Source organism: Harpia harpyja, unplaced genomic scaffold (assembly GCF_026419915.1).
Source record: "Harpia harpyja isolate bHarHar1 unplaced genomic scaffold, bHarHar1 primary haplotype scaffold_65, whole genome shotgun sequence".
Classification (NCBI taxonomy): Eukaryota; Metazoa; Chordata; class Aves; order Accipitriformes; family Accipitridae; genus Harpia; species Harpia harpyja.
In genome coordinates this window covers 733,565-743,413 of record NW_026293416.1, presented here as the reverse complement: position 1 = coordinate 743,413, position 9,849 = coordinate 733,565, and the positions used below count along the sequence as shown (strand labels likewise).

General features: G+C 48.3%; 1 long non-coding RNA gene across 1 annotated transcript; it reads left to right on the top strand.

The window, feature by feature from the left end:
• Positions 1–4,389: 4,389 nt before the first annotated feature.
• Positions 4,390–6,379, top strand: LOC128138613 (uncharacterized). Its single transcript, XR_008234085.1, has 3 exons — positions 4,390–4,633; positions 5,665–5,863; positions 6,294–6,379. It is a non-coding gene; the product is annotated as an uncharacterized LOC128138613 (long non-coding RNA).
• The last annotated feature ends 3,470 nt before the right edge of the window (positions 6,380–9,849 follow it).

The window sequence follows — 9,849 nt, the reverse complement described above, 5'->3', positions numbered from 1 at the left end:
GAGAGCGAACTATCACTACAAGCCTCGTTCACCAGACATTTTCTGACAAACTGCTTTGCGACAAAAAGCAACAAGACGGTTCAACAGGAGCACAGGCTGGGCGAATTCAGTGCTTGCCAGCAATCTCCTACAGAGCAGAAACGAAGGTGATCCCAAGGAAAGTTAGAGACCTTGCCAAGTGATGCAAGTGCCACAGCAACTCCACTGGCAGAAAACCTCTTGAGCTTTAGCTGGACTTGGGAAGGGATTTCTTAAAGCCTCTTTCCTCCATGGCTACCCCTGCAAGCAGTAGTGGAGCAGCACTGCCAAGCAAAACAGCAGGCACAATTCAAAAATCAGCCTCGATCAATGGCCCTGAGTGATCTGCATCAGAGATTCAAAAGAAGGAATAAGGCAATTCAACTATAAACAGAAACACATCATTGACTACCAAGGCAGAGCAGACAGCATGGTTTGTACTATCCTGAAGTATTCTAAACATGAGAGACATGACTTCACCTCAAACCGGGTAAGTTAACAACACCTGAGGGTGGCACCCCAGCTCTTCTCAAGGGTGGCCAGCCGGGGACCCAAGCTGCTGAAACAACCATCCAGAGAGTGCAGCATGACCACGCTGGTGTGCAGCACCTTACGACATGCACTGCTGCAGGGACAGGGTTTGCTTCCACTGGAGCAGATGCTGCTTTCAACAGCTTTCAACCCAGCGGCACCCCCCAAACCCGAAATAACCCTTAGGCCTGGTAGCATTGCCCAAATCCCAGAACAAACCCTAAATCCAGATGCATACTGCCCATTTCTCTGTATTCCCACCTGCCCACAGCCATCTGTTGTTTCCAATCTTGTAAATATTTTGGAAAAGCACTCTTTTTTTTTTTCTTTTTTTTTTTTTTTTTCACTACCTGCCTTGACTTCACTGCAGTACAGGCTCAGAGTCCATGACAATGGCTGGTAAAGTCCGCAGCAATACAGAATTGTGGAGGGATGAGTGGGATAGGTGCCCGTTAGCCATCTGGTAGTTGTTGGCAATTGACTCCAAGGCCTCCGTACCTACCTACCTACCAACTTCCTGACTCATTGGAAATGAGTCAGACTGCACCAGAAGTAACACTGTCTGACCTGGTCAGACATATCAGACCACAAATGGTGGTTTTGAGACAGAAAATGCAACAGAAACCACCAGAACAGTAAAAAAACCAGCCAGAAGAAACATACACAAACCAAAGGCCCCTATCCAAACCCTGAAAAGACAAACAAGATAAAAAAGGAATTGCAAAAAAAAAAGACCACCCAGGACACAAGACAAGGCAACGTAACTCCAAGAACCCAGGGCCAAGAAACCCACAGCCGGTCCGTAACAGTAACGTGCTTTAATCCTAACTCACCTGAACTCTGGCATCCTGTAATCCTGCCATCCCACAGCCCTAGCACACTGCAACGCTAGCATACCATAACCCGAGCACATTGTAGCGCTAAGATATCAAAAAATGGAACACAAACTCCCTGGACATCTCCGCCAGAGCCTGCAGGTGGCCCCAGATCTCAGACATCAAAACTTTGAAGTGGCAGTGGGACAGAGCCACCAGGACATCACCAGCATCCATCTTCACATCATCCATCACACTCTGAAAAAGTGCCTGGCTTAAACGCTCCATGGGAGAAAGGCACTCGGAGACGCTGAACCGGCCAACCATGGCCATGGGGCTGCAGCTCATCATTTCTGTGTCAGAGCCAGCAGGCGGATGACCCCGTCCTCCCTGTGAGACCCCTCAGCGCAGCCGTACCCAGCTCCGAGGGGCTAGATACGGCCTCGGCTCTAGGGGGAGATGCTGCCTGGGAGCAGGATCTCTCACGGGGGCACTGGGAAACCCTCCTCAGGCCTGGATGCCTGAGAGACATCTCTGCACTGCTCTGTACCTCACAAAACCAGGGGCGGAGGAAGGCTGCTTTGCTGGCCTCCAAGAGAACCAGCTCACCTGGGCTCCTCCATGGCCACCGCGCGCCTTTGCTGTCAGGCGGCTCTCAGCGTTGCTCTGCAATCGGCTGTCACCTCCCTGAAGGACGCTCTCCAGCGCGTGGTACTTCTCCACTGGGTCTCCCTGGGGACAAAGATCGAAAGGGAGGGATGGGGTTTGCTTTGCCCCCATTCCCAGGCTGCCACAAAAGAGACCTGCCACCCCCCAAATCAGCTGTGGCACGTGGACACCACGCATGAGCTGCAGACGCGGATGGCAGTGGGGCTGTGGGGAGCGGGCAGGCTGTTCTGGGGTGCCCCCGGCGCTGGCAGAAAGCAGAGCTGGAGAGAACAGGGGGAAGCCCAGGGCAGCCAGCAGCTGGCGGTGGGGCCCGGCAGGATGCAGCGCCTGCGGAAATGCCCGGCTCCTTGAGCCTCAGCCCCGGGGCTGCAGCACGGGGCTGGCACTGCCTGGGGCTCGCTGGGAAAAATCAGGCAGGGGCGACCCTGAAAACCCACACACGTACCCAGGCCCGGGATTTGACAACCCGTTCCTTTGTCCATCGCCGCCACGGGATCCAGAAAGCAGTGCCACTGGCCCTGGCATGGTCCTGAGCCATCTCTCCATGGAGGAGTCTTTAACCCAGCCTAAAAAGAAGAAAAATTGACCAGAATTCAGCTGTGCTCAAGTTTTTGCAGGCAGCGCGGTTTTTAAGCTGCCTGGTGCTGCCGTGCCTGGGGAACGCTCAAGAAACAGGGCAGCTGCCTGTACCTGCAGGCAGGCGGTGGAGTGTGGGCAGCAGGAGCCAGTGGTGGTTGGTGCAGCTGTTGAATGGGTTCAGGCTTTAAATGTGTCCAGACTGGTACGCCTGGTTCCTTTTTCCTTGCAGTGTGTATTTAGAGCTTAAACAGTATTCTTTTTAAAAGCAAAACCATCAAGCAGAAAAAAACAACCCCAAAACCAGTGGGTGATATTTTTCCCCCCAGCTGTCCTTTTTTACCCTCAGTCCTGGCCACTGTGAAGGCAATGCTTGTCAATAATATTAGGGCACAGGACTGGGCCCAGGGCAGGGCTTTGGCAGGCAGCACATTCCTCGAGGCTCCCGGTGATGCAGTTCCTGGGGAGTGCTCAAGAAACGGGGGCAGTTGCCCAGAATTGCCATTTTGGGTCTCTCCCCATCGTGCTCTGTCTGGCTCCCTGCCCCCATTTTTTAATTCCTCCCTCTCTCTCTTTAACCCATCACTATTTTCTTCTTTCTCTTTCTTTCTCTGTCTCGCTCCCTGTCTGTATTTCCTCATTCCTCTCTCTCCCGCAGCCTGGCCCCTCATTCCTGCCTGTATCCCCTGCTCAGCTGGCTGGGCCTTCTCTCTTCTCTCTGGGCCTCCGTCCTGCTCCCCATCCCCTTCCGCTCCTCCGCCGTCTCCATCCTGGAGGCCATCGCTGTTCTGTCCTTCTGCCCCTCCTTGTCCTGATCCGCATCCCTCTCTTTCTCACTCTCTCTGGGCTGTTTCCCGTCCTTCCCTTGCTCTCTGTCCCTGCCTCTCCCTTTCTTTCTCTCTTCCCTGCCTTTCTCCTCTCACCCTTCCCCTCCGTCCCACTCTCCTGCTCCCTGTCCCACCTCTCTCTGCCGCTCTGTCCCCCCTTCTTCTCTTTCTCTTTCTCTTTCTCTTTCTCTTTCTCACTTTCTCTTTCTCTTTCTCTTTCTCTCTTTCTCTTTCTTCTCGTCCTCGTCCTCGTCCTCCCCCGGGGAGGCGGCCATGGGGCCTGCGGGGGGCGGGGCCGGGCCGGGGATGGTGTCCCTGCAGGGTCAGGCAGCAGGAAGGCGCGCCCCGGGGCATGCTGGGAGCTGTAGTCCTGGGGCCTGCGGGGCTGCCAGGCGGCCATGTAGGTTCCCGGGGCATGCTGGGAGCTGTAGTCCTGGGGCACGGGGCTGCCGGGCGGCCATTTTGGTCTCTGCAGTCGCGGCTGAGGGGAGGGCTGGGGCTGCCCGTGAGGCGAGCGAGGCCCTTGGGCGGGCGTGGGGGTGTCTCCTGCCTGCTGGCTGCCCGGGGGGGGCTCCAAGCTGGAGCCGGGCCCGGCTGAGGGAAGGAGAGAAGGGACAGGGTGAGGGGGGTCGCAGTCCTGGGTTTGCAGGTTTCACGCAGACGCCCTCTTCAGAAAACACAGCCTCTGTGTGGGTCAGCGGTCCCTGCAGAGTTTTATTATTTATAGCCATTTTTATAAATACAGGACTTCGCACAGCGGGCTCACACGGTGCTGTGCTTCTTGTAAACTGAATCGCTTTTATCCCGGCTACAGTCTGGAGGGAGCAAGTGCCAGCCGATAGATTAAGATGGAGATGAAAGCACGCGATACGCTTGCGATGGTGATCCTGCCACAAGGCATGCTGCTTATTGATCTGGGAAGACACTGCAGGGACTCTGTCAGAGGACAAGGTTTTCAGTGCTATTTCTGTATGTGACACCCAAGGGATTTTTTCCCTCTGCGTGTATTTCTGTGCAGGCATGTGCATGAAACGTAGGTGTTTCTCTGTGCCGTAACGGGCACTGATGACAGCTGGGTGGGTGGCAAGGTGTGCAATCACGGCAGAAACTTCCTGCAGCTGCCCTGCCATGTGCTTCAGGATAAAACAGCTCTTCTGGTTGTTTGCTGCCATTGAGAGCTACTGAGGGCATGGGAAGGTATTGGGTTCTTCCTCCCTGCAGTCAGCACTGGTCCTTACTGGGTCGCTTCCCACAGCAGCCAGCGCTGTGCTCCCCTCTCAGTTGTTAGGCAAACAGCTGTAGCAGGAAAGTGTGGCATGTTCCTCTGATTCATGCATTCTCCGCCTTGCACAGCAACACACTTGAAAACACTGAAATGTGCTCTTTTTATTGCCGTTAACATTCAAAAATCTTGTCTTGGTCTGGTCAGCAAGGAATTTGGAAAACATCAGGGTTGCATTTTGAGAATAAAATAGGTTCTCATCCTTCCCCCTCCCCCCGAAACCGTGTAGGATCCAGACCTTCTCCCCCTACCCCCCTATGTGTAGCCTGGCTTTGTTCATTTTGCTGCCTCATACCAAGAATATAGCAAACAACAGAGATGTGTGCTGTGTGCTCCAGGCCAAAGACAGTTTTAAGTGTTCCCAGTTTACTTCGTGCAGCTGTGCAGCATGGCACATTTTGGAAGGCACACTGGGATGATGTATCAGAAGTTGCTGCAAATGAGGTGATACTGGTAGTGGTTTATTTTCAGTGCCTGGTTTGGGAAAGAATATACTCAAATTTTCTAAGATACAGATCTATTAGAGAAAAAGGAGTGCAAGGTAAGAAGCATCATGCTGCCTTTATTGCTAAATGTCTGCTTTCATTTCATTCAAACTAGAAAGTAAACAAAGATTGTACCTGCAACAGAATTTGTTTCCCAGAGTGAGCATTCAAGCACTGGGGAGCAGTTTGCAGGATCAGAACTTCAGCCTGCTCTGGGTGATAAACCCTCAGGAGAGGAAAGAGAAACCCCACTTTTTAAAATACAGCTCTACTTATCTTAAGATTTCTTCGTGTTAGGTTGTGTTGGCGGTCATACTCTAAGCACGTGACGAAACTGTTAAAAAAATCAAGATATTTAATTATTATTTACTGTATTAAGTCCTCTTACAAGCAGTGCACTCCATTGCCCTGTGGATAGTATAATGACTGGCATGACTGGCAATTTTCCTTTTCTTTTCTAGTACAAGGATGCATGTATGAAGGCAAATCAAGGGTACAAGTGGTGCCTCACAGCAAACCAAGCTGCGAAAACGCAGACATCTGCTGTTACAAACAGGAAAAAGCTATGGGCCTTTGCCTCGGACTCTGCAAAAGATTTACCAAGCCTGAGGAAAGTGACAAGAGGTGACGAAATGCCACAGCGTAACTTCGGGATGGCAGGTGAGATTTCCATCCATGTTCCTCAAACGTAGCAGCCTCATTTTGTTTGTGGATGCGGCGTTGGAATCAAACTGCAAGGCCAGTTTCCTTTACTGCACCTGGTACTGTAGTGCAAATACCTTTCATGTCCCAAATTAAGGTGCCAAGACTCTAGTTAAACCTCTGCATAACAACCTCAAATCTTCTTAAGTGCATGATTGCTTTCAAGAGTCAAGTCCAGACATGTGGCATATCATAAGCCATACCCCATTTGGGGTCCAGATTTGATTGATGTTTAGTTCAGGCTTATCTGCTGTTAGAGATTTTAATTTTCTAGTCAAAAAGGGAACTGCTGATTATGTGCATTCTTTTTCTCTTTCATAGAGTGTTGTACTATGTTTAGGAATTTGCTATTGACAGAAATAATTTATGGTTGTCTATGAAGTTGGAGGTGTTAACGTTCTTGTGGATGAATGTACCAGTGGAGCTAACTTCTTGTATTTAACTCAAGAGAAGCATAATGATAGCTTGGAGGGGTGGATTCTAGCCATTTTAAACATACCCCCCCCCTAAAAAACCTCAAGAAGTGGATTGCCTGAGCAGGTTGAAGGCAGATAATCTCAAACTGATATCCACAAATAGCAGAACTGTAGCAATCATGACCTTGAAATGGAAATATTAATGTTAAATACTGGCAGCTTAGGAGCCTAACAGTCAAGGTAGAAACTAATTTTTAGCCCACCACCCCTTTTTCCTTTTTTTTTTCTTTTCTGCATTTTGATGTTTCTAATTTTATGAGTACTGATGTATTTGAAACTTTGTCATATCCTACCTAGGTTATGTCAAGTGTGTGGCAGATAGGACTTTTCTGCTTAGAGAGATCGTGAGCTGGAGAGTGGAAAATGGTTTTATGGAACAAGTATAAGAGGAGAAGAAGGGATAAAAAGGCTTGTATGCCTTTTTGCCAGTTTAGTGGTATGAAAATTCCTGTAATGAAATTTCTTCTGGCTATGAAGGAAATGTGAAATGGGATCAAAAGAAAGTGTTTCCTGCTACATCGTTATGATATATGGGAGACCAGTTCTAAAAACCTCAAGCCCCTTCATCCCGTTCTGTTTTTGCTATCAGAGGAGTCACTTTTATGCTCCTTCAGGTTTATTGACTTAACAGAGAGAACAAGGAGTAGGTCTTGGTCTAGCTGGCTGCTGTCCCCCACTGCTCCTGCCGGGATATCCAACTGTAGAGCTTCTGAGTAGAGAGTGATTTTGAATCAACACCTGTCAGAACAGAGGACAGAGAACTTAAGAGTTAATGAGAAGCTGATCTAATCCATTGTTTTATCTATAGAGCCATTAATTTCTGAAGAAGGCCCTCTTTTGTGCTACATGTGATTTGAAAATTTATTTATTTATTTATTTATTTATTTATTTATTTATTTTCTGCTGGCTGAGTCAGTGAGCACAGGGGTCTCACTCCAGTCCTCATGCAAGTGAAAGCTGGCTGGTTCATGAGTATAACGATAGCCCATAAAATAACGACAGCCTCTGACAGAGATGTTAGCAGAAGCATCTAAACCATGGCAAGTCTGCCGTGCCAAGTGGATTACTGTTTTGTCAACTATATTCCAGTTTGTGGTAAATATGTGTTGTTGTATTCCTCTCCCCTCGACTTCACGTGAGAGCTCCATTCAGCTCTGACTCTTCTAGCCAGTGCAACGTCTTTTAAAAGCCAGGCTGCATGCTAACTGATGAACTAAAATGTAGCTGAGCAACTGTAGAAATGCCACTGACTGTCTCGCATCTTCAAGGTGGATAGCTTCCTTTGGACAGGGATTATATGATTCCAGAACAATTCCAGGAAATCTGTTTGCTTGTTGGTAGCTGTTAATCCTGTCTTGATTGCTTTTTACATACTAGATGTCATTTTTGAAAATGTAACATAGAGAGAGTGAGATCTTCCTTTCTTTTTCTGAAGTCCCCCACAGGCCATAGCTCTCCTTTATTTTTGGCATTCCGACAGTAACCACCGCACATTTTAAGTTTTGCATATTGACCTACCATTGTGTCAAGAGCCCGAGGTGTGGCACCAGCGTTGGGCTTCTGACCTGCAGACCCACTAGTGGTGTCCTTGCTCATCCAGCTGGGAAGTTGTAATGGAGTACGTTTTTGTCATGACATGGCTCACCTGCAAAGACAACTGCTGTTTGCAGGGGAACGTGACCATTGCAGCGCCTACCGTCACAGCTACAGAGCTAAGTGGGCAACAGCTTTCCTATACAAATGTGCCAGATTCCTGATACTTCCACATTTCTGCATCAGGAGAAAACCAGCTGGGCCAAAAAGCTTTTTAGTGAAGTAAAGGATGGAAAAAAGACGCTTCCCAGCCTAGCCAATATCCTGATAGAGATGCAATTTTTGTTTTTAGAAAGAAGCTTCTTTCTGCACCCGGGTGAAAGGTAGTTGAAACTGGTACCTTCCGGCCTTCATTCTGCTTCGTTCTTCCTCAGTTCTTTCTTTCCTCTGATTGAAAAATTGCAGTGATGAACAAGCCAGCCTGCTGAGTTTCTAACTGGACCAATACTAACAAAGAATGTCATTCCCAAATAGTGAGCTAGTGGTAAGCTTCATCAATAGTAAAAGCTGTTGAGAAAGTAATGAATCAGAATGGGAGACAGTTCTGCAAGTCAAATTCTTGACTATTTTCTAACTACTGTTGATTTAACTGTAAATTGCTTTAAAATAGCACTTAAAATTTGTAATTTTTCATACCAGTAAGTTCTTGGTGCTGTGAGAGAAATGTTGTGCTGAGAAGGCACTATAAACAAACGGCAATGTTTGTGTATATACATTTTGTCTTCCCTTAGATGAAGTTATCTTGTAATTTGAAGCAATAGTGGAAGGATTTTTTGTTTTATTATGATCAGACACCTGTGTGCCAGCCCTCTGCTACAGCTGCAAAATAAGTATTCAAGTTGCTTCAGCACCAATTTAAACTTTCACTTTCCACTTTGCTGTCAATTTTTTTCTTCCTCTTCATTTTTATATTTAAATAAACCGTTTAACTGTTTGCTTACTTGGGAAGAAAACAGTGCTACCCTTGTCCTGTTGTGATAAGCTACGTAGCTGAAGGGCAGCAAGCCGAGACCCCCAAGAAGATATTTAGAAGTGGGGGAAGAAGGGGGCCTACAAGAAAGCCAGAGAGGCACTTTTGACAAGGGCATGTAGTGATAGGACAAGGGGTAATAGCTTTAAACTAGAAGAGGGTAGATTTAGATTAGATATAAGGAAGAAATTCTTCCCTCTGAGGGTGGTGAGGCACTGGAACAGGTTACGCAGAGAAGTTGTGGACGCCCCCTCCCTGGAAGTGTTCAAGGCCAGGTTGGATGGGGCTTTGATCAACCTGGTCTAGTGGAGGGTGTCCCTGTCGATGGCAGGGGGGTTGGACCTAGATGCTCTTGAAGGTTGCTTCCAACCCAACCCATTCTATGATTCCGTGATTCTATGATTCCCTTCTAAGTTCTTCAGCTGGCCAAAACTGAGGAGGGGGAAGAAGAACTACAGGTAGCTAAAGGGAAGGACAGGAGAGCAGCTGGGAGCCAGCAGTGTGATGTGGGCATAAGAAAGTGCTACACTGCAGGGTGTCAGGCCAAGTATTTTCAGGAAGTGTAGAGAAGAGTTAATGCCACTGAACAGAGCACAGCTCATCTGACGTGGCTGCCCTGCTGGTCCTTCATGTACAAGAAAGATGACCTCCTTCTGGAATAACTGGAGAAGAGAGCTGCAGGGATTGCTGGGACATGGGCAATGGACATGCGTGATGACATCAGGAGTTCTTGATTTGCTAAGGCTAGAAAAACAGGTGGAAGAAGAGTGGGGTGACTCCTGTAAATGCAGGAGAGGGAAATACCATTTAGGGAGAACAGTTTTTAGGCTTAAAGCTGTGCGCACCAGAAAACATGTGTACCACCTGGTCCTGAGTAAATTTAAGCTGTAAACTGGAAGAAAACT